General features: G+C 44.6%; 1 long non-coding RNA gene across 1 annotated transcript; it reads right to left on the bottom strand.

Moving 5' to 3' along the window:
- Positions 1–219: 219 nt before the first annotated feature.
- Positions 220–5,585, bottom strand: LOC142603961 (uncharacterized). The gene is made up of 3 exons (XR_012837854.1): positions 5,233–5,585; positions 4,498–4,847; positions 220–4,141 (listed from the first exon to the last, which is right to left on the bottom strand). It is a non-coding gene; the product is annotated as an uncharacterized LOC142603961 (long non-coding RNA).
- Positions 5,586–25,634: the final 20,049 nt, after the last annotated feature.

Here is a 25,634-nt window from a genome sequence, read left to right as displayed (position 1 = left end):
GGGCACCTGCATCGGCCCAAGACAGAGCTAGCAGCTGGCCTGAATTCCTTCTGAAAACCTCACGGGGTTCTGAGAGCCTTTAGGCAAAGGGTGTTGCGGCAGGCGACGAGAGCTTGCCGAGCTATCTCAGCAGTGGGCACAGTTTGAGGGTGCCTTTGCCCAGCGCCAGCTTGTTCTTGGGGGTTCTCGTGGGGAGGGCGCAGTGGGTCTGGCGCGCAGAGGTCGCACACTTCGGCACGCGCGTGTGACAGCGGATTACCGCAGTGCGAGACGATGGCTCTGAAAGGGCTGTCATCGTGCATTAGGTCAGTAATCCATGAACTAAGGAGGATTAGCGTGACGCGGTGTAACATCTCTTCAGGAGTCCTACATATCTACCAGACGAAAAGATTCACTCTAAGAAGATAAATAAATGTCAGAATCCAATTGGTTTGTCTCCAAATCTCAGGAATGGGTGTAGGAACAGCGCCTAGACAACCACGTACCAAGAAATCTGCAGGAGTCTATCAGGGGCACAACATGTGCAGCACAACAAATGTAGTATGCACAATAAATAACAGATAAAAATAGATAATATACTTCTAAAAGCACCTAATTACAACTGTATCTGACAGCCTGGAATAGCTTACTGTATTCTCCTGAGTAATTCAGATGAGAGCCTCATTTTGTTTTGCTGCTTTTCTGTTATTTAGGCATCAAAGGAAATTCACACAAATTAAAGAAAAAAAGCTCTCGTTGTTTGAATTAGATATCGCCGTTAGGATCAGCAGCAGCGGGCAGAGCCCACGATGTACATCCAAGCTGCAAGCCTGAAGGAGATTGCAATGTGAGCAACAGCACGAAGCGTCGCGGAGCAGGAGGGAACCTGGGGTTTCAGCCTGGCTCTTGCCTTTGGGCACTGAACTGAAAATGAACTTGGTTTATGTGGGCGTTAAAGGGAGGAGTGTCCAAAGGATGTTCCCGTTCCTGCTAGTGGGTCTGTACGTGGTACCTATAGGTCCACGGGGGACGTCCCGCTCTCTTCCATTGCAGCAACGGCATCGTCCCCTTAACACATCCAAACTCCACCTGAAGACTGGCCCTGCCACCAGGCTTTTGTGGTCCCAGCCTAAGAGCGCTGAGTTTCCAGCTTGGAGCTGGACCTGTAATAGAGCCGTGATAATTTGCATCCTGATGGAGTAAACTTTCTTCTAGTACTGAATGTATGACCGCAAAATTAATTTTCCAGAAATTATTCCAGATATCAGTTGTTTCTATGGACTTTGTTGCCAGTGGTTGTTTGCTAAAATATTTGGGGCTCAGTATGCAGAAATGAACATGCACAAGGAAGATTCTTTTTAAACTGCAAATTGAGTGTATGAAGGAAATGTCAAGTTTTCACGTGGAATTTCAAGTTATTACTGGTTAGAAGCTGCTGGATTTCTTGCGAATATTTTTTTATGCTAAAAGTGATTCATAGGTAGCCTCCAGCCATAACTCAGTCTGTGACCAGATCAAACTGAATTATTTGCTTGCTTCTACATTTGCATCAGTAAAGTACCAACCCAATGCTTTTGAGGGCTGTCTAGAAAAAAATTAAAAGCAATTCAATTTGGTGGGTCAAAAGACCTGAGAACTGAGGTCAGACCAGCTCTGGCCATGGGTAAAAATGAAGCATAAGCAAAAAGGAGACTATTGATCTGGCAGCACCAATACCTCTTCCTCTAATGCAAGGTCAGAGCAAAAGTTTTAGTCTAGCGATTGTCTTCAAGAGCTGTTGGAATACATGCTATGTGCTGCTCCTTCTTTTTAGAGGTATTAAACACTTCCCAAGGTTTTCCATTTACGCTGTTCGATGCAGTTAACGTGAAGAGGTAAGGGGGTTTTGAGCAGGATGGGGGCAATGCCCGCAGTCGTATCCAATGCACTAGGTGAAGGCTTGCGTGCTGGGATCAGCTCCTCTCTCTCAGATGACCTTCATACACAACCAGCCCGTCCCCTGTCAGGTGTTACGCCTTCAGTCTTGCTCGGGTACGGGCCCAAACCCAGCAGCTTGCAGATGGAATTGGCAGCTTGAGCTAAAGCGGAGATCTCAGAATTGGAGGTGTCAGATCAGAGCACTCTCCACTTCTGTGAACGTGGGAATCTGGGTCAGGTTGCGCCTTGGCCACAGTAATGAACGGCATTAGGATCCCTGCATAAATTCCTCTGCCGCTTCTTCTAGAAAGGTGCTCACTGATTGATAGACATAGGTACAAAACCACCTACATGCTTTAGTTGACCCTGACATATCTTCAAAATACATCCCAGGGTGACTTAAGATAGATCCTACCCCAAAACCAGACAATTTAAAATCTCATCCCCCCAACTGCTGGTGCGGTGCTAACGCCAGCCATGTGTCACTCCAGAGGTGGCTGCTGGAGTCTGCTGAAATATAGCGATCTCCGTACACCCGCGTTGCTCTCTGGAGCACCTGGATGCCATAAATCAAGCGAGGACTACAATCCATGTGCCTCTTCTGAATCCTCATGCACAGCTAAATGACAAATGAAAGTTAAAGCTGTCAGCAAAATGTAAGCGATGCGGCTGAGGAAGCCCAAGGTGGGGGGGAACAAACCCCAAATGACAAAGGCAAGTTGATGGTCAAATCCTTTCTTGCAGACGCTGATACGTAAGCCAGGAGCGGCACTTACTGCTCTGATCTCAGGCTCAGCTTTGGAAACGGAGGACAAATCCTCTTCTGATTTGTAAACCAAGCAAATCAGGCTGCCCAAAATTGCAAGCAGCTTTCCTTCTAGCATATCCTCCTTAGTCCTTCACCGCTTCAATTTGTGCAACCTCTTAGAGTAGCACCAGGAATCTCTGCCACAGGCAGCACGTTATAAATAGTGACTATAAAAGGCTTTTCTGCTTCGTCCGTTCAGTGAAGTTCCCATTGTTTTACAGGCCAAATCAGAACCTTTTCTGCTGATTTTTAAGCAAGTCCTTCCTAATCAGTGAGAGTTTTACAGAAGCAGAATTTAGGCCCATTATCTTCTTTCATTGCCCCATTTACAGATGCATAGTCTCTCAAGCTTTCTTATGGCTTTCTTAGCTATAAGCATAAATAATTTATTATTGTTGTTCATCTTTTCTCTATATTTCTAGCTGTTTGATTCACTGATTTGCACTGGATTTCCATTTTTAAGAGATACTTTTTTAGCCTGAGTAAGCTCCAAAATTCATTATTTATAAATTGAGGCATCTATAGCCAACTCTCTGCATTGTAATTGGAGCTTTGTTTAAAAGCTGGCAGTGGCCTTTAGACTCATCCATTTGCAGCAGGTTTCCTTACACTGGTCATGCCTACAGAGCCCTCACCTTGTGACACATCGAGTAGACTTTCACAGGTGCTTGTGCAATAATTCCTGTGAAATCACCTATTCCTCCAGAGCCCACTCCTAAGAGCCTGACCAAGTGCTTTACCCTCATTGTCCATCTGAGGGCCATATCTGAGGGCATCTTCTGCGCTATCTGTACCTGCACAGGTGAAGACCCTGCCTCTGCATGTGTAGAAAAGCCTTGCTGAACTTTGCTCCTTAAATTCAGTATAGGACACCCCTTCTTTTCTTCATCAGGAGGGACTGAAGTGTTGGAACAAGCAACCCACTTGTCTGGTGTAAGAAAAAGCAATTCTTACTGATTCGGTACCTACGGATCCTCCCGGCTCCAGTGGTTACCCTGAAAGCTGCCCTGAAACTGGAGTTTTGTCCTTCAGCACTGCTCTAACACCAAAGTGCTCGGAGGGGTGGTTCTGCCATGGTAGCTGTTACGGTAGCTTTTTCCCTCTGTGTGTTAGCAACCGATGAAGTAAAAGAAGCACCTAGAAGTTCAGCTGTCTGAGCCCCCCGATTCCTCACTGTCCTAACGGCTCTTAAGAGCTGTTAAGAGCAGGGTAAGCAAGAGGAGCCTGTGGGCTACCTTCAGGCTTGATGCAAGACGTGGAAGGAAGCTCTTCTCTCTGAAGAAGCCAAGATAAGGTTAGAAAACCTGTGTCATGACTCCTGTTTGAATGACAGCTCCAGTGGAAAAATAGTTTTTGTAGTGTTCAGGATGTGCGGTCCCAGAGGGGGTTTTTTCACCAGTGATGCAGAGCTGCTTGCCTGAGTTTCTGAGAAACACCCTGGAAATAAGAATGTTAAAAATTAAAAGAGCTTAATGGTTGTACCAGTGTTTTATTTGACCTGGTGGTGGCATATGTGGTTCCTGGTTAAAGAGTAACCCCTTAGCTATTTACATGGGGCTCAGTTTTGCAACAGGTGAAAATAAATGTTACCTACCAAGGAGGCAGGCTGAGAAATCAGAAGAAAAATATACAGACTCTACAGTCCTGTGTAGTCCGCAACGAGGATGCAAACCAGCTGGCAGACTGCTGCATATTTATGAGAGCATCTCACACATCCTCACTCTCATTAGAGCATCCTACCTCAAGCCTGTCATGCTTGATTAGCATTTTAACAGGTTCAGACATTGATTTACCAGGTCTCCACGCTTTGCACCCCAGCCTGGATGATTCAGACGGGGAGTGCTGGCCACTGGCGGGCGCGTTGCCTGTCCAACAGCATCCCGCAGCATCCCGAGAGCCCACTCCTGACGCGTTCCCCTGTGCTGCCAGGAACCGCGGTGAGCCGACTGGTTAGGCACCGCTTCAGCCAGGCTACAAGCCGCTTGTTCATTCATCAGCCTCCCCACCCCGTTGGGGAGATTCACCTAAAGCAGCGCAACATGGAGTTGTGGGTTATCCGTGCTGTTCGGTCATCTGAGGACCGTCGTTGGGTTTTCAGCCTTCAGTGCAAAGCTGCGGGGATGGCAGGAACAGCGGTCTCTCACTGCAACGCAGACCATTGCAGGTGTCCAGATTCAGTCAGAAGCCAAATAAGTTTAAAAAGTTATATAAAACATGGAAACATGTTTCATTAGGACCACTATTTGAATAAAGCAGAGGCATTAAAAGGTCAGCAATGCACCAATATCAGCCGGTTTTAAAGAGCAGCTCCTACTTCCACAGCTTTGTGCTGCATCGGCACAATCTGCACACCCCGTTCCCCTATTACCAGGCACAAGTGGGTGTCTAGCTTTTGCTGTAAATGAAGTCATTAAGAGGACTACAGCAATCACCCTGGTTACGAATCACATCTGCTTACGAACATCACTTGAAGCAAAATATCAGCTATACCAATCTGCTAGCAAGTGGGGAGCTTGGCGGTACCAAACCTTTCAAAACCCGTGAGCTGGTGATATCGTCCTGGAAAACTGGCCTCGTGGCAGCGTTCAGAGGTGGCGTTGCACGCCGAGGAGATGTGGAGCAGGTTTTGGCAGACTGTGGAAGTGGTATGTGTCACTTAGAACGGACCTAAGTCACGCTGCAGGGATACGCTCTGTAGGTGCTCTCCTGATGGCTTTCTACCGTCTGAATTACTTTGGGAAAGAATGTATTTTTAGAACTATCCTCCGAGTCATTGAAGGGGGAAATAAAAGCTCCTGATTTGGTTCGCTCGAGCAAGAAAAGTTGCTTTCCTTTCAGGGAAGGATCACGTCTGAGTTCCAGATACTTGAGTCGAGGCTGATGTACGCTGTCCATGTTTATCTCTCCTGCTTTGGACTTTGCTCAGGATATGAAACCGTGATGTGGCAAAACACATTTGGAAGTACAGCTAGCGGCCCTTTGTCTTCCTGCAGCATGGATCTGGGGGTGGCTGGATAATCCCCCTCCCCTGCATTTCTCAAGGCAACTGTCCGAAAGCATTTTCTTTCTTCCCTCTCTTTCAGGGAATGTACTGCGGGGAGCTGCATTTTCTTCTTTCTCTGCAACGTGTTCTAATTTATAGGATGAGATTTGTGATAATTGAGTTCAGAGCTGAATGCTGAGCCTTCTCCATATCCCCTGGGGTTTTCCTGGGAACAAGATGGATTGCCCAGTATGCTTCAGGCAAAAAAAAATGAATGAATAAATAAATACATGAATAACAGCATGCCTCATTTTGCCTATCTCTTAGAGAGAGAGGAAGCTAATTCTTTAAGTATCAGGAATGTGCTCATTATGTACAAATGGCAGAGCAGATGCACGTATTCATAATAAGAATATTAAAAATCTCATTTTAGCTTCTAGAGGACAAGTGCAAGTACAAAATTGGGTGCAATTATATTTATCTTCCCACCTATGGTGTGCTCTCGCTTGAATATGTATTTATTTGAGCTGGCTGTATCTAGAAGCATGGAGTTTCCTGTGATTGAAAAAGCAAATTATTACGACTACCAGCCTCACATCAGAGGCTGCATCCAAGGTCCCCTGAAGTCACTAAAAAGGCTCTTATTGAGTTCCGCTGGCTTTGCACTCGGGCAAGGGCTGGTCTACTGCACAGCCGGCTCTAAGTGTGCGTTAATAGCAAGACAAAAGATCAGAGGACACAATACAAGTGGGGCTGTTCATCATAACTATCATTTAATCAAACTGAAATGATGAGCTGATAATTGGATGTCCTTGCAACGACTGCACAGAGCTAGAGCCCTGGGTAGGGTCCCTTTCATACACAGAAATAAATCAGATAAATAGGCTGCTGTGGGCAAAGAGATTAATCTTTGGCGTGAACATGAATAATAGTGGGAATAAGAGTTGCTCATGAGACCATCGGTCTGTGCCTGACTGCCATAATGTGCTCGGTGCTTGTGAATGAAAGAAACTGCTCATTCCTGGCCTTAAAGTAGCATTAAAGGCTGTTGAAGTTCTCCATGCCCCGGTTTATTAAAAGGCTGTGATGGTGAAAACCTGACCTGGTCAAAGGCAACTACTTCAACAGAGAATTTATAAGCTTTCCCTTCAGCAACAGATAAAATAGAGGTGAAAATATAAGACTGAACCCAAACAAGGACAGCGACATTGGGAAGAGACCTGGAGAATGGTCCCACCCAGGCAAGGAAGAGGAACAAAGTCTTCCATTGGAAATTCAGCAGCAGGAATGTCCTCACATCATTCAAAATTCTTTTTAATTAATGGTAAGAGTGAGATTTGTGTTCTCCTGAAATCCCAATCCCTGCACCGTCTGGGAAAGCATAACAGTTTTCTGAAAAATTAAACAAAGTGGTTATGAAAAATAGCACTCCAAAGACCAAAAGTCAAATGAATAGTAAGGAAAAAGAGGTTTTCTTTCACAGGGGAAAAAATAACAAGACAAAAATGCTGAAAATGTCCATAAACACAACTATTTCCTAAAAAGTGGCCTTACAACATTTTAACTGAAAACTGTTATTTTTCTGTTCTTGCCTAGCCCTACCCAGCCTGCTCAGCCGTGAGGCTGGAGCAGTGACACCGGTGCCACTGTTAGAGTATCCGGGCTCTTCCCAGTACGGCCCCGCGCGACTGACCTCTGTCACAGCTGGTTTTACTCAGCCAAAGCGGTACGCGCGTAGCAAAGCATGTATTTTGTCTGGGGATTCCCCCCGCCTCTTAACTGATCCTGTTACTCCGATTCCACTGGAGAAGGCAAAGCCTAAGAAGTCGCACTCCCATGTCGGGATCAAAGCAGAAAGCAGCGGGGTTTCGCACAGCCCCTTTCTTCTGCAGGAGCACGCTCCGTAACCTCCGAGGAAGCTCCGTCTCCCGCACGGATGAACTCTTCTCTTACAGACAACTGTTGTGCCAGAGCAGTGGAGCCGCTGCCTGCCTATTCCACGCTGCTATGTAATACAGATCAGCTGAAAATCTGCTTCTCAAGCTTTGGTGAGCCAGGATTAATTGCAAACAGTTTGGCACTGCAGGTTCCCACTTGGCTCCATTTTTTTCAGTCACATATTACGTGTAATCTGAAGCCAGCACTTTTTCCATATTTCTTTTGCAGTACCAACAATAACTCTCTTACTATTTTCCTCTCTCAAGCAAACAAGTTAATAACTACATTTGCAGTTCTATTATCCCTAAAATAAGTGCAACTCCATAATTTGAGAGTGGGGATGTCTTTAATTTTATAACAAGTGTAGAGTTAAAAGACAAAAGCGGACAAAACCAAAATTCAGCATTGTGAATGGTGCAAAATTCAGCATCTGTATCGCATTTTATTTCTGAAATGAGTGCTGAAACCACAGTGATGGGTACCAATAAGACACTAGAGCAAGAATGCTAGTTAATTATACAAAGAGAAGAATCTCTGTTAAATTATTCTGGGGTTATTGTAAATATATCCAGAAATAACATAAGACAATATTAGTTGCAATCATTAGCAAAGCAACCTATGTGGATTAGGAAGAAAAAAAATGCTGTGTTTCTGGGGCTATTTTTATTTCTATAAGGAAGACTTTTGCAAGTGCTTTCATCCTCTCCGACATACAAGAGGAAAGGTTGTCTGCTTTCCAAGATTTAATGAGCAACACTTCTGAATGCTGCTACGGGCTTAGAGGCAATTTAATGAATATGGTGCCAGTGGAAAGTCGCTGTCGTCCAAACTGAAAGAAAATATGGCTTAAATAACAGAAAATCTAATGTTCAAGATTGTGACTGAGGAATACAAAAGCCGAGTCCCGTCACAGGATTATGAGGCTGACACAGAACGGCACCTTCAAGGTATTCAACTGGGTCTAGTTCTGCCCCATAAGGTGTCTAACGATTTGGGTCAAGCCCTGTGCACCGTTCCTGTTGGGTCTGCTGGGCCAAATCCTGATCTCTCTTGGTTTGCACACTGGCATAAAAACCGATGGGATTTGTCAGCAGGGAGAGGTCACGGCGGCAGACATCTGACGCAGACTGCCGTCCTCTACGAAAGGTGAAAGGGGGAGAGTGCAGCTGAAAGCAGTTTTCTAAAAGAAAATGAAACAAGATATATTTCTTTTTGCTATCTATTCTTGATTTCCTCACTTAGACAGAAACAAAGGCAACAACACATATAGAGACTGTGACATTTAGCTGAACAAAAAGCAAGATGAACTAAGCTGCTAATTATACCTCCTATGTGAAGACAAAAGACATTTTCCAAAATAACTAAATATTGTACATTTATCCATAATTAGGACAGGATATTGCCAGAGAGGAACACGAAGGTAAGAAGACAAAGACAGGGAGAGAGGGTTTTTTATAGCTGCTTTTTTTTTAAAAGATCGTTAAAATTGCCACCAGAAATATGCTGAAAAAGACAAGTTTGTGGGCAGAAGCACCACAGAATGAGGAAGAAATGCCACAGGAAGGAAGAAGAGTAATTCTAGGAGTAAACAGCTACTTTTAGAAAATACCATCTGTCCTGAATCGAGTTTGCTGTATATTGTGACTCAAAAGGCTTTTTCCACTGAATCCCCAGATCTGGCTGTGTTAAAAGCTGAAAAACTTAACCTGACTCAGAGAAGATCCCATCCCATGATTAATGTGTACCTTCATCCGGAGCCAAAAGCTACTGGGCAGGAGAATCTCCGGTACCAGAATTCATCTTGATTCCTCCTATGATCTCATGATGTCACTGCTTTTTTTTTTACCTCAATTTGTCCATCTATGGAAACTCGTAGGACCTGTCTGCCTTGGGAAGTGCGTGGGTTAATCTGTTCTTGCTTGCTAATGCATGTGGAAGAGCCGTATGTAAACACCAGGAGTCATCGTCACAGTAGATGCTAAAAAGTTGGTATTGCTTAAAATCACAGTTGGCAGGACATAGACAACAGGCACAGAGAGGGTCACCTCTGTCTTTTGCAGGGCAGAGTGTCTTGGATGTCTAAAATGCACAGAGAAATTAACTATTTTAGGTAATGGAAGGAAAAATACATTCATAAGCACCTTTTGTAAGCCATTTATACTCAATCTTCTAATTATCCACAAATATTGAGGTGGGAAGATGTCTTCTGAAATTTGTTGTTCTCCATCAAAGATGGCTTTCTTCAAGGCTTTCTGTGATATCAGTAGGAAATCAGAAAATGAGAGGGAAAATAATTAATAGATATAAACATCAATCAGGCTGGAAAACAGGCCACATGGATTTGATCCTTTGAGGGTACGAGGCAGGCTTTCATCGCTAAGTCCTACGCAACTCCTAAAGGATGAAGAACTGAGTAGCACAGGGGGAAAAAAAAAAGCCAGATCCAGTTGAGGTTTACACGGGAACAAGCTTAGGCAGAGACTGTCCCCAAATGGCCTTGTTTGGGACAGAGGGTTTTTGTCTTACATTTCCCCCAGAAAGACTTCCCTTTGGGTAATAAAACTGTGCTGGGGACAAAACCAAGCAAGAACACCCCACACAAAGAGTTGTCTTAGATGCAACAAGCAATGGTTCCCTGCCCCTTCCAGATGTAACATGGGGGACTGTCACTGTCCCACCTGCCTTGGTACAAAGGAGCCCAAGTTGCTCATGCCTCTCTTCGCCCACCTGAGCCAGCAGCAAAGAGAAAGGATAAGAGTGCCTACGAGGGGTACGCCAAGTCAAAAGTCTCTCGCAGTTAATCCTGAGTTAGCGTGGTTTTTAATAGCACCCTTTGTGCATGATCACCATTGGGGGAAAATGCATCCATTGGCAGAAAATGAAAATGAGGATGGAAATTATTTTGGCTAGAAAATAAAGCAGCAGGTGCTCACTCACAGCGTTTCGGGCAGCAGCGACCTTGTCCAAAGGCTGTTGAGCGTGATGTAGCACGTCTGGGACATGGGGCTTGGCTGATTCCTCCTACTTTGGTTTCACTGTGCTGCAACTCCAGTGATGTCCATGAATTTTCCACCTGATCTATCCAGCCATACACGAGATTACATTTTTTTCTTCATTTCTCTACGTACTCTGAGCTAGTCCTGCTCTGGAGCTCTGATAGTGAGCAGCACTTTCAGCCACAAGTGGCTCTCTGACTTTAAGAGGATTGTTAGTGCAAAAAAAGTCTTCCTCATGTTGAAGTACTGGATATTGCAACACAATCTTTCATTAAGCAAACGAGTTGAGCATGCTGAGCTTTCCGACACCAGCTAGGAACACTCTTTATACTGATGCTGCTTTGGTGAGCTGGTGGCCACCAATTTGGACATTCAAAGTCAGATGTCCATGGAAATTCTCCCATCGCTTCCTATCAGCCACCCACTCTCACCTCTTCCTGCAGAACTGGAATATGAACACACAGCACCCACGCCTTTGCGTAGATGTAGACAGGGGCATGTAGCACACACGCGCTTTATTATTGCATCAACACTGCTATCCCCTCCTCAGATCTCCCGCACAGTAGAAGTGAAAAACCCACAACCTGCTCTCGAACACCAGTGTGCCAAACAAATTATGTATTTCAGCATGGGTGGAAAGAGGGAGGGAAACTTCAGGGAGTCAGACTGCTCTCAATTAGCAGTTATCTCCAGCAGCTTGTCTGATTAACGGCTGCACCTCACACTGTGCCTATATAATAGGTGCAGGGAAACTGCCTTAAAAGTGCTTTGCTCCCAATTACTGTGGAGACCGAAATGGTGGGTATCTCTTGTTAGAGTAAACATCTTCTCTGTCCTTCTCCCAGCTCAGATCTATGCAAGTGCCAGTGCTGGGCCTGGGCAAGCAGACCACGTCCAGGTGGGAGCATCGCAGGTACCAGCTGGCTGCTGCCAACAGGAGGATGATGGACTTGAGCAAAGTTATTTTATATTTTACATACATCAGCACCAAGCATCCTCGCTTCAGGGGACTTCATGCTCTGCACTAGAGTCTTTCTGCCTTCATGGACCAGAGTCCAGCTTTTTGGAGCTGATCTTCAAGGTACAGCAGCACTCCTCTGTCACGCCAAGCACAAGCCTTTCCGGAGCCAGAGAGCTGCTGCCTAAGCACTAACGCATTACACCAACACAACATCACAGGTCGGACCAGGCTTGTGCCTGAACTGGAGTCCCATTCCCTGTTCTACCAGGCAGTGACTTTGGACAAATCAATCTAGCGTGTCTTTGCAAGAGAGCTAAATCAAGTGTGCACATACTTGCGTCTGGGGGTAGCTTGGCTGAAGTGTGAACAGCTATATGGCACCACTGGCCCTAAACTGCTGTGACTTGATGTCTGCCCCAGCATCTCAAAGGCTTGCTCACAGCTTCTGGCCTACAGCAACCTGCAGCGTGCTAGAACTCTTTCCCAGTGAGTTATAGCAAAACCTTCTCTCTGCTTCCAAGGGCATGCAGTGGAAGATCATTTAAAACTTGGACAACTTCAGCCTGCATCCTTGCTCCATGGGAGGAAAGCAAACAGCAGAAGTAAATCTCTCTTAGCCTGCAGGAATTGGCAAGCCCAGACTGAGCACACCACCAAAGTTGAGCAAAGTGAGACCTTGTGGTTGTGGGCAGGAGGCAGGGGCTTGGGGTCACCTTTTTGTTTGGTCTGCTGAGAAAATTGTCTTATACTCAGTGGTTAATTTACTCTATGCCAAGTCTAGCTTAGCATCTGCAGAGCTCTCTCTCCTACCTACGTATCAACAGGTTTTTGGGGTTAGCTTAGGTATTAGGACACTCTGGTGCAACTTTCAGGCCAGATGAGTCTGCTGAACTGGTTTCAGCAACGTTGGGCTCTGGCACATCAGGGACGGATGAGAATGACGTCCTCTGCACCAAGCAGCTCCTTTGCTTCAGGCATAAAGATGCAGGTAATAATAAGTCACCAGCCAAGAATTTGGAGATCTTTTCAGAAAGCCGCTCTACCAGCACCAAACCCATGGCTGTACTATGAACAGGAGCAACAACATTTCCCAATCACAGCTGAATTACATGAAAATTACAACCAATTCACAGCTCTCTGGGTGACCCTATTCTAAACCTTGCTTGCCTTTCCTCCTTGTCAGTAAGTTCACTTAATCACACATTCACTGCAAAGTAAAGAAAGGTTTTAAAGTACATTTACCTTGTAAAAATATCAAATCTTCTTTAGAAATGAGCACTAGTTAATTATGAATGAAGGCATGCAGTGCTGAAAGTCCCTGCTTATACATTTTTAAATGTAGCCTTTCACTTCTGATAATACTTTTAAAAACCCACTGGACTGGAGCTTACAGTCTATTGCAAAAACCAGCCACATTCTTTGCCACTGCGTTCCCTGATCTGAAGAAGCCCCAGCTGCTCCACTCATGCTGTCTCCCATGCAGCCTGGAGGAGAGGCCAGCAGGTCTGAGCAAAGGTCACTTCAAAGGGCAGGAGAGGAAGAATTCATTGTAAATAGCAATTACACACCGAGAAGAGAATGTAAAGACTAAAAAAAATATTTAAAGAAAACCCACAAAAATTCATACAGACCAATTTCCAGCACCAGAGGTCTTATTTTGATGCTTTGCTGGGCAGGCTGGTTGCTGGTGTGGACGTGCCCTACCCCACGAAGGGACGTCCACAGGCTGGCGGTTTGTCCGGCTCCCCAGACCTGGGCACAGACTCAGGTTTGACGCCTCCATCCCCAGCAGTGGCACGCCGACCTGCCAGGTGTTGGAGGGGACGTGTCACCTTGCAGGACACAATGAATTGCTTGGATGTGTAGGAACGAGCCTTTCGGTGCGGCTTCTGAGCTCAGGTCTAACATCGTGCCAACACAGCTGTGTCGCACCCGGGTGGCAGCTGGGTCAGAGCTGGTGCTGGATGTCCTCAAATACTCACAGGTGCTGAATGTCCTTAACAATGCCTCAAGGCTCTCCCTTGCAAACATCATTGTTTTCTTCTGCAGAGTGAGACCTACCAAGCTTGAGATAAGCAGCAACTAAATTCAAGTTACACGAACAAGGGGGGGGGGGAGAAAATCCCCAGTTTATTCTTTCCTCTCACACATTGTCTCTATCAATCTTTCTTCAGAGCAATTTTCATTACTTCAGAGTTAAAGGCCAAGAGGGGACCTTAGACCTGATCTAAGCCTGATCTTCCTTTTGTCAGCATTTCACCAGGTATCCCCGGACTGAGCCCAGGAATTATCTGACCAAAGCAGTTACCTGAAAGGTAACTACAGTTGATTTGAAGCCACAAGGAGATGGCAAAGCAACCTGCTTCCCTTGGCAACTTCTCCTGGTCCCTCCATTTAACATGGGTGCCTTTGCTCCACTCTGAATGTGTCACTTTTTTGCCATGTCCTTTTTCACCGTGTTATGGATATACCACAGTCACGTTCCCTTGTGACCTTCCCTTCAGCTAAGCTCTTTCAGCTTGGCAGTGCCAGTCTCTTCCGAGCTCCCATCAGCACTCCCAAACCCCTCAACACACGAACAGTCCCATCATTGGCGTCACAGGTACTTGAGCAGAAGCAAAACGACCTCCTCCTATCTACCTACTCTCCAGTTCAGCAATTAGACCATACCAAATTACAAACTTCGTAAAGTTTGGCCTTATTTAGAAAATCTGTTTTCTATTTGTTTAGGATTAATTATAGCCCTGTCCATGCATTTTATCTTCACGGGATTCACTGTCCACCTCTTGGATGACAAGATGTCCCACCAGTGGGAATGGCTGGCCCCATTCTAGTACTGACATAGCAGTAGGATCCTTCCCATCCTGGATTTCACCACGTTCAAGCTACCCAAAAATGAATTCTCATGGGCCAGAGATTTCCTTGGCCAATTCTTCCGGGATGCTTAGTGGTGAGAATAATTAAGTCTGAGTTTTTTCACCAGCAGATGATGCCTAACATTTTCCCAGCTGAATGGACCAGGAGGTACCAGCCAAGCTCATGTGAAGAGAGCTGCTTTCCAAATACAGAAGGTATCTATTGGATACCTCTCCCTTTCCCATGGCTGTGTCAGCTTCAGTGTCTCCACCTAATATTAGGCCTGTGATGTTGCTAGGATATGTTTTTGCTTCAAAACAAATCTCCTTCTTATTTTCCTTAACCCTTCCTGCTCTGGATTTCCAGTTATATACCTCCCCGTCACGTTCTGGACCACACGATCTCCAGTTCGTGTCAGCCGCTGCCCATTCGTACACACACTCTTTCTCATCTGGTGTATCTCGCTTTTTGCATTCTAGCTGGTGCATTTATTTCATCAGTGAATCGAAAGTGGGCTTTTACCTCAAATTGCTGCCCTCTGTCTCAAGTGGACTTTTTGCATAAGTTTTTTGCTTTTTAAGAATTGGCATATTTTTATTCCCATTTTCTTTCCGTCTTTTTATTTTTCAATCAGTTCCACTTGACAGCGATCAGCTTTGTGAAATATCTCCTTTGCAGCACGGCATATACACTACTGGGTTTGGTCACTAAAAATTCGCAGTCGGCAACCTGTAGTTCTGAGCTATAAATACCCAAAACCATTGAACCAGGTCTCTTACTCAGCTCTGTGATATTTCCCAGTCTGACCTCCGAAACCCTGTGCATTTCCTGACACAGACGCCTGGATTGAAATAAATAAATAGAAATAGAATGGTTTAAGTAGAAACTTAATGTGTAATAAAAATAGCTTAAGGTACAGTACAGTGCACCCGGTTTTAGGAAATACGCATATACCGTACTGGATCTGGCTCTCATCCCAACACTTAAGGGAATTACCAGCAGTGTGGTGTTCGAGTTCCCAGTCGTTGGCAATATGCCCTCTTGTAAATGCAATTAAAAAAAAAAAAAAAAAGAGATCTCTGCCCAGAAAAAGAGGGAGACCCCCCAATCAAAGCAAATTACAGTCTTTTCTCAAATTTTTTATCAGACTGCACCATCTAGAGGGCGGCAGCGGCAGCAGCACCCAGCTCCAGCTCTGAACTGCTCCTGGAGCGGTACCAGTGCTGCAAAGATATTTCTCCTTCCCACTGTACAGAAAATATTTCTCTATCCCCACTGCTTCCTAACTATAGTCGGCGCAGCTCTGCAGGAACATAAGCTATTGAAAAGATTTTCCTGGCTCTGTGCGAATTGCTGTGGAGTTGCACAAAGGCAAGGAGCTGTGTACCACAGCAGGGTGAAATACTTCCAGAGTCGTAACCCTGACCCTGTTAACTCTTCCTTGCCTTCATTAGCATCAGGCTCTTCCTTTGACCCTTTGTTATTATGGTCAACCTGTAATCAGTAAAAAGCCTTTATACAATATGATGTATACAGACCTCTTTCACTTCTTCTGCTTACTTTTCTTTTTTTTTTTAAACATATATCCTCACCACCTCTGCGTGAACGCTTACTGCGATCAAGCACGTCCCGTAGTCGAGCAGACCACCATCTGGAGCCAATGGTTGCGTGTGTGCTCTTATTAAATTCACATTAAGCTTGACAGTGCCCTCTTATTCAGCAGGGGAGGTATTTCCTGGCTTGCTTTGTGACAACTGATTTATCAAACCATTAATCAGTTTATTATTAGGTTATTAGCACATACTACTGTATTAATCAATGCACTATGCAGAGGAGGGTGAATGTTTTTGCCAGGGTACATAGTGATCCATGAAATCTTAGCTAGAACTGAGGTCATCTGTGAAGTAAAACCCACTCTTAAACCTGTGGCTGCTGGAGAATATTTATCTTTCAAAGAGGAAAAATCTGTTTTCAGTCCCTGGACTTTTTAGCCAGAAAGGTGGGCATCTAGTGGTGCAGTAGGAAAATAATTTTCTTATTGACTTTTTGCATTATCGGTTGATGGCCATCAGGTGCTACACAGCTGAGGGAGGACTGGGATGCTGCTTCAAATGGCAGGAGGTGGCTCAGGGAGCAGAGAAGCTCGGCAGAGCCGCCAATTTCTGCCTCCAAAGTGCAGTTGCTCGTGACGTCTCAGACGTCCAGCAAGAGGTGAGTCCAAGCTCAGCTTTCCCATCAGATAATAAATAAATCATTAATAAAATTCTCAACTACTACAAAAATTGTTTGAAATAAGCCTAGAGATTGAAGCAAGGAACTGGCTGATGCACAAATATCTGCACATAGACAACGTCTTCATGTAATTCTCATTTCTAATGAAACCAGCCTAACAGCAAGAGGTTGGATGAGTAGGAAGCAAATGTGCAAAATAAACAACCAGAACAGTGATAGTCACCCTTATTTTGCAATTTAATGATTTTTAGGATAATCCTCCTCATCATCTTTGCAGAGCCTTGACCCTCCTCCTCCCCCCAAGGAGCACAGCACAGGATCGGAGTTAAATCTTTAAAAGGGTTTTGCACAAAAAGTCCTTGCTGCTCGGCCCTCTGAGGGGGAAACGGGGTGAACATGCACCACAAAGCTTTTTAGGCATCTGTGCTTGGAAATGGTCTCTCTAACGGTTTCAGCTCTGCTCTGGTGTAATGAAACCAAGCAGGCAGAATCTGGGGTCTTTTGCTCCAAGGGATTAAGGGGGATTTGATCCCGAGCAGTGAACAGCAGCTGACCCTGAAGGAACATACAGCAAGGGAGCCCTTGCTCAGCCTGGCATGCCCCGTGCTCTCCCCTTAGCCAAACCTGCATGAGCATGTTCAGGTCACCCAGGGAAGAACAGAGGGGGCAAAGCTGGCAGGCACCCCTGCCCTCCACGGGGCAGAGGGCAGCAGCAGGGCAGCAGGCTCTGGGCTCCCGCGCCACATCCCCGCATCCTGCCAGATCCCGGTGCTCCACTGGGAGCATCCTGATGCCGTGGTGCAGGCCACAGGCAAACCCCTTCTGGGGACATTTTCATGTTGACATCCCGCTCCCCCATTGCAATACTGCCAGTTTCTGAATGTACTTTGATATCACAACTTGAAGTCAAATTGCTGTTGACGACCTCATGTAATGCAGGTCTTACAATGATTTCATTAGCTCCACTGGATTAGTTTGCTCAGAATGAACAAGCTAGTTATTTCTTCCGAATATTGAGCATTTTTAGCAGTTCATCCCCTTTGAGTCATGTTAAATAACCCCTGAATGGATAATCTCTCATATATGTCATGTTTTGCCTTCTGTGGGATTTGTGGATTGCCCTTCCCATTGCAGACGGAGGGGAGCAGGAGCTTCTCGATGTGAAGCTGCTGGGTCTGTCCCCACGATCCCCATTTCCCACTCCAACGCTCACCATTTCCCCTCCCATCACTTCTCCCATCATTAGCACAGTTTATGCTGTGGAGCACCACTGCATTGGTGAGCCAATGCCCGAGCAGGGCAATGGGGTGAGAAAACTTTTCCGATAAGTATTCTTACACAAAGGTGTCATCCTTTCCCTAGACACCTCAAGGAAATTCAGAGGTTTCCCAGTGTACCCCTCATCCGCTAACAAAATACACCGACAGGCTGAGAGATGGATCTGTCTGTAGGACTCTGATTGCTCAGCCAGCTTTACACTGTCCTAAGGAAAATTGGGGACATCCCTTGAAATCTGTGAACAGTTGCTCTCCTTTGCTTCCAAATAAAGATTAAGTTCTAAATTGCCCAAATGAGATATGAATGCATTGGGGTTGGAGCCAGGCGACAAGCTTCAGATCCAGACTCCAGCAACCAAAAATAACTTTGGGAAACAATCTTCTAAACTCCAAGTTTTAATCAAGAACATGTCCATCCCCACCCGTATTCCAGGGGAATGAATCTAAATACATCTCTGGCTCTCTGCTCGATGCTGTTCAACCCTGTACCACACAAACAAACATAAATAGTTGCGATGCCTTTTTTTAGAAGAAAAAGCTAGCAAGAGATATATAGGCCCTTAACCACAAGATGACTGAGATGAATTCTGCATGGTCCAAATTTAGAGTTATTGGGATCCAAGATTTCTACTGAGTTCTATTTCAAAATGCAAATAAGAATTCATGATTCAGACAGCCATTCCATGATCTTCTCATCCTGTGTCTGATTTTTACTTATTAAATAAAATGAACAAAAAGAAGTGTTCTCTGCCTAAGCATAGTTATTGCAGAATAGCTGAAAAGTACATTGTATGACCTGTAAAACTCCCATGCTCCAGTTTTCTCGACTGCCAGCACGCAGTGATGCACTGACAGCAGATATTTCTGCAGTACATGCCAGAACATAAATTAAAATAAGCACAGAATCCCGATTTGGCTGCTTTGTATCCCACTTCCTAGAAATGCTAATTCTACCCCAGTGTCCTTTGTCAATACTGATGCACATCTCCACACCTGAGCAGTTTTCGAGATTGTTTCTGTTTACAGGCTGCTTCTGCAGTATAAATTGCTTTTAGCAGCCCAGAGCCTGATGTCGGGTAAGAGGCTGCTTCAGGTCTTTCCCAAGTACGCTGAATAGATAACACCAAGCGCTGCCGAGCCCGGCTAAGTCAGCCAAGAGCCACGCTTATTGTCCTGCTGTCAGACATCGTATTGGAAAAGGCAGCTCACGTAGTGGGGATGCTTCTACTGCAAATCTCTGCTCATTTTGGCACATGCACGATGGTATTTGGTTGGGTTAAAACCAGAGACGTGAAGCAAAGCACCCAGAACTGTCTTGTATCGTTGCTTCCTTTCAAGTCAACGCTGCGTGCTGGGCAGTGGCCGCACGTGTTTTGGAGGGTCGGCACATTCCTCATTATTCTCAGAGCATTTAAAATTCTTTTTTGTGATTGTGCCTATCTTTTTTCCAAATTGACTTGTATTAAAAAAAAAAAAAAAAAGAAAGAAAACAAAAACAATTTGTCAAGACTCCCAGGCAGCTATAAAGAAAGAAGAGTTGAGGTCACCCTGTGTGTCACCTCCACCCTGAACGGGCCAGTCTACAAACGGCAACGCTGAAGTTCCTAATTGTGGCTATTGTTAACAACAGGATCCACAATTAAACAGACACATTCCTGGTTGTTTCCTGGGTCATGTCACTACTTTTATCACCACCCACATAACTCCTCCTTCTGTGCTCCCCTTTGCCCCAAGCAGCTGCTGCGGTGCCGACTGATACAAGTCCTTTGCTCGTGGCTCTGTTTTACAAGTACAACGTTGGGCTGTCTGGGTGCCCCTGTAGTTGTGGCCGCAAACGGGGCACAAACCCAGCTCTGTTGCTTGCAAAGCTTCACGCTGCAAAATATCTCGTATAATACTATTTTCACCATACAGCTGGGTTGGAGCTCTAAGAATAGATGTGCTTGTTCACTTTGAGGACAATATTAGAGCAGATGAACACATAAACAGTTGGATTTAGGAATATCTTTTGCATGGCAAAAGCGCTGACTTTGCTCCCCTGTGATTTCTGAGATCTTATTTGTTAGTTTTTGAGCACACAGCCAAATACTGAGTCCCTGAAGCCTTGAAGTTTCATAAATTGCTGTTTGCTTAGAAATTCACACCAGCAGTTAAATACGCGTAAGTCATCGTCTATTATTTCCACAGAAGTGTTCTATCCAGAGCTCAAGAATTAGGACCAATATTTCTAAATTCTGAAGTCCTGAGAATTATTTGTAGGAATTTATGAGCAACTTGGAAAATAAGGAAGATGCTAAAGAGAAATAAACTACTGAGAAATACTCATTAACTGAGAGGTATGCTTGTAAATAACCACCCTTTTGCTTACACACCTAGTCTAACATGCTACTGCAAAAATAGGTTAGACAGAAAAAACACAGGATTTGACTCTCAAATAAGGAAATCTTCAACTCTTAATCAAGATATGCCATTTACTGAGAACTTACCCACATATACATGAAAGCACCACACACCAGATGAAGAAGCTGAGCTGCCATTGAAATACTCAGCTTCTTAAAGGTTTCATTTTGTTAAATTCAGCTGTCTAAAGGAAGGCAGCTACACGCTGAGCATAGGGAAAGTGAGAAACTTTTAGTACAACAAGTTGGCTTCAGACTCTTTTAAATCCCAGAGACATTTCAAACTGATCAAACGGAACTGCTGATGAAGAAAAGTAATCTAAGGTCAAAACTTAATGAGAAGAAGCAAAACCAAAGCTGGTTTATATTTTTATATATATATTCTTTTTATCACACTTACCCTGTTCAAACATAAAATAGGACTTCACAAACAGACACGCAGCAAAGCTCCCAACCTTCCTAAAGACAGCAGAACCAAGGACTAGCGTTACACTACAAATATTTTCACCTGAAACTACTAATAGTGAGAATGCACTTCAGGTGGCAGAGATCAAAGCTTATTTCTCTTTAGACTCCGCTGCGTGCAGGAAAGCCTCTCATAAGATGAAAAGGATGGAAAAGCAAGAAGGGAGTTTACACCTCTTTAAGGAGCTATCAGCAGAAACCTCAAAATACAATGTTAGCTGACTGTTCTCTGCTGAGAGTTGCTTTCATGTGATAGATAGCCAAATACTTGAAGGATAATAAATGATGAACTGTGAATGATTATTCTAATTCAGAGGAAGAGAAGAAGGCTTATGTCTGGCATTGAGGAAAATATAATCAGATGTCCCTGACATATTAACCATCGAGTGTTTATCCTGGAATGAAGTCAAGTAGATTAACTGGTATTATCAAAACATGACATTTTTTTCAGAATGAAGAAAAGCCTTGACAACTGAACTTGCTTACTGGGAGAAATACATCAAGTGAGATCTATGAGTTAGGAGGGGTGGGTTATGGGAAAAAGAAATCATACCGGTAATGGAGAAATAGTATTACCATTTGGTAACTAAGAGGTAGGAAACATCTTACAAAGTGTGATCTCATTTTAAAGATGGGTATTGCAGAAAACTGGAATATTCTGGCAGGTTTATACAGCCACAAGTTGCACCTTATGGAGAAATTAGAAGGGATTATGCCTGTAAGGGAACCCAGTAGCTGGAGGACATGGAGAGCAGCAATCCTGCAACTCAGTTACGAACGAACATGGAGTCCCTGCCTACCATCCTCTTCTTCAGCAAGAGCACTCACTTAGGGCCCAGTTCCCAGTTACTTCTGTCCTGCCAGTTTGATCTGCGTTGCTTTGCAATTGTTCATGTGGCTCCCAGAAAACTTCTGCGTGGGTGAGAGCTATGAATAAGTGAACTGGAATGAATTATTACTTTCAAATGCAAATAAAATCAGCAAAACATAACAGTCCTGCCTCTCCTTATCCCTTCTGTTCTCCCAAGGTGTGGGAGGTGCAATGCTAAAGGTGCCAACAGGGCACAGAAAGAGAGGGTGAATAACCACCAGCTGCTCAGCCTGCCTGTGCCCTGCGGCTGTGGGTCCTGGCTCCACACACCCCACTAAACCTCACAGGCTTGTCCAAGGAGCCATCAGAGTCAGGGCTCTCTTGATTCACATGGCCCCTTGATTCAGATCTGATTCAAACAGTCCCTGGAGGGTCATGGTGACCATCTCTGGGGGCTGGAGACACAGACGACACAGACAAGCTGTGCACGTGCTCCAGCAGCTCAGAGCCTACCTCCCCTTCCATCAAGAAGCCGAAGACCTGCATCGCCATGGGGTGGTTACCCTTGCACTTGCAAGACCACCTGCGTTCAGTCAGCTGGGGCAAAGCTTGCTTGCACCTTATATTTGCTTGCCTTGTACTTGTCCATTTTGCAATATCAGATAAGAAAAGGTTTCTGATTCACTGACTCTGTGCAAGGCAGATGGACAGGTTTGAACGCGCTGTGTTGTGGATCCGTCAAGTGCTTGTGCAACCCCCCCAAAAGTCCCTTAAACCAAGGAACGCGTGGTACAGAGCAGACAAAGCAACATAGACACTGGCCAGGTCCTCCACTCCCCAAGTAGCTACCAAACTCCTAAATATTGCAATTTGTGACTGGGTGAAATGAGGCTGCTCTGTCATTTAGATTTACGGCAGTAGGAGAGTCACATCGCCTATGGGATATTTGATAGGCATCTCTGAGGCCTGTTGGTGCCACAACAGTAGACCTTAGCTTGGCTGGGAATTAGCGTCTTTGCTTCAGCATTGCTCCTCCACGCCTGGCTGAGTCTTGTCCTTTCTCCTCTGGAATAATTATGATGGCTGAAAATAAATGTGTGGGACAACTTGTGCCAGCTTCCACAATTTGACAGCACATGGACATTTGTGTGAAAGTGTGAGCCAGGATGTTTGTGTTCATTCTCCTAATTCTCTCGACAAAATGGTTTTATAAATAATCAGGCCTTAATTGTGTGATTCCAGTTAATGCAGAGGGAGTTAATTAACATCTGGAACAAGTTTCCTGGCCGGAGCTATTAGCTGTGTCTGGTGCAGAATTCAAACAATGTATGAAGTGAGGCCTATAGCCAAACGATTTTGTACATAGCTGAAATGAGAAATGACCAAAGATGGATGAGTTATGGCAGCTGCGCCAAGATAATGTCCAATTTTGGTAAACAAGTGTGTACTGAGTCAAGACATGGTTGTTGTGCCCATCCAAAAGGTGCACTATGTGGCAAAGAATAGGCATCACCTCTTGATTTAACCCCTCTTCAAACCCTCCAGCTCTTCCTACTTGTCTCCAGAAGGCTCACGGATCAGTGATTCTGCAGACTTTCACAGCTGGGGGAAGAACAATCCCACCAACATAAAGGCCAGGTCTCCTATGCAACATCCCTACTGTGTTTTATCCCGTCTATCTGTGAAGTCAAAGAGGAGGATTTAATTTTGTGCCACCAAGAAGGAGAAGAATACCAAATCACAAGCAGGTAGACTCTGAACCTCTGCTTCATGTATCCATATCAAATAGAGAAGCTGGGAGGTGGCCTTTTAACTGCCACCACCCCTCCTGCAGAAAGGTGCTGGGCAAACCAAGGACAGCACGTAAAATTTTGAAAACTCTTTTAGGTCAACCCAAACCATTTTGTCCAATCTAAACTGATTTTTTTTTTTTTTTTTTTTAATTCTCTGTAAAGCTTTTTAATTCTCTTTACATCACTTTTGGTTTCAAATAGAAAATGGGTTAAAAACCCCCAGGAATTTTGTTTAATAAATGTCTAAAAGATAGTGACCTGCCCATGTTCTCCCTCTACTGTCTTTGAAGCCATGACCCTATGGCAGCAAAGGACAAATAATATATTGTAGTGCTAATTCATGTGATGTTACTCGCAGTCAACCCTCAAACATCAATGTGAACAGCTGCACCAGGAAACATAGACCTGCACGCTTTCTCCACAGCTCCTGGCTTCTTGCCCACTCAGTGGCTGTCACTTCGCTTGTTTGAGAGCTTCTCACTAGAAAAGGATTTGCTGTGCTCTGGGAAAGGCAGATAATGTTAGAAAAAAGAACAGTCTGTTGCGTTGGAGAGTGATGGAGTGGGGTACCAGGTCTGCACACCAAGCAGATAAGAAAGTGCCGTCTAATCTTCTCCCTGGCCCAAAGGGAAATGCAGTCCATGCTGGTGACAGTGTGGTCATAGGGCTTCACAAGACTGTGGAAAGCCCTCAGCTTGGGCAGCTGGAATTTCTGGCAAAACCATTTTTTTTGACTAATAGTCACAACCCAGGAGTAGGTAGGAGAAATGGCACTGCACACTGAAAACCCTTCTTTTCCTATTTTTCACTATCAAAACACACTGAGTGTCTCCAGAAATGGATTTTCACATATGCCTTGTGAATCTCCGTATCTAGCTAGGGCAGGGATAATATATCTGAGCTAGTTTATATAGTTGCTCTCTTATTACCACCTCTAATGTGATGAATTGTTATTGAAGGTTTCTTCTCCACGTTCCTGTTTTGGTAGAAACCCATTCTGTGTTTTATGCATGAGTTTTACACTGCTGCAGCTAGAAGGCATGCAGATGAGGAATGCCTCTCCAAATAATCCCCTTGCTAGGAAATATAAACAATTCTCAATGAGCTCCAGCAGAAAACCACAAATTGTGGTGCAAATTGTATTTCCATGAAGTTCTACGTATGAACACAAAAGAAAAAAAAGAAGGGAAAGCAAGTCAACTGATAGCCATGGGTGAAGCAGAGAGCAATTTAGGATGAAATTTCCTGGAAATGAGAGTCACTGAGCTGACTGTCAGAAGATCCCTGATATGGGGTATCAGGTGCCATCGCAGCCAAGTGCCCAGCCAGGTCTGGGGATGTCTCCTTCTCCTTATCTTGTATCAGAGCAACTGGGAGAGTAATTCCCACCACCTTCATTCCCCCACCTTCTTCTTTGTTTGCCAGAGCTACAGGTCTTGTACTAAAAAGAAAGTAGTTTACTGGTGGTATAGACTACCCTGGCGTGATCCAAAGCCAGCTAAAGGCCACCACTTGGTTCCACTGATTAAAACCAAAAGAGGGTAGATTTAGATTGAATATAAGGAAGAAACTCTTTATGATGAGGGTGGTGAGGCACTGGCACAGGTTGCCCACAGAAGCTGTGGATGCCCCATCCCTGGAAGTGTTCAAGGCCAGGTTGGATGGGGCTTTGGGCAACCTTATCTAGTGAAAGATGTCCCTGCACGTGGCAGTGGGGGGAGTTGGAATAGATGATCTTTAAAAGGTCCCTTCCAGCCCAAACATTTCTATGATTCTATGATAAATCTAAAAGGTTTGGGATAAAATCCTAAACTGCAACCAGCTCTGGCTCCCAACTCAATGAGAGAGCAGAAGCAGCTGTGCTGCTGGGAAACACCAGTCTACACCAGTAAGAGGACTGGGATGTCAGCGTGGAGTCATACACACTGAGGTACCCACTGTTATTCTGAGGAGCTATAATGATTAGTAATTAAGCCCTGTTTGGATTTATGACTGGTCTGAATTTCATGTACAATTTTCATTATCTGTCATAATTACAAAAATTGCAAATAACTTTTTAATATCAATGTTAAAAAAAATAGGCAAATCTTTCACAGCATTTTTATTGCCTATTTACAATCTCAAATCAAATGGTTTACAACTTTGTGTTCTGAAAATATACAACGTAAGAAAACACTAGCCTGGCAAAATTATGCTTTTATGATAAAGACAGGGATGAG

This window comes from Balearica regulorum, chromosome 15, assembly GCF_011004875.1.
Source record: "Balearica regulorum gibbericeps isolate bBalReg1 chromosome 15, bBalReg1.pri, whole genome shotgun sequence".
Classification (NCBI taxonomy): Eukaryota; Metazoa; Chordata; class Aves; order Gruiformes; family Gruidae; genus Balearica; species Balearica regulorum.
The sequence above is the reverse complement of the archived record's forward strand: the minus strand, read 5'-3'. Positions and strand labels throughout refer to the sequence as shown.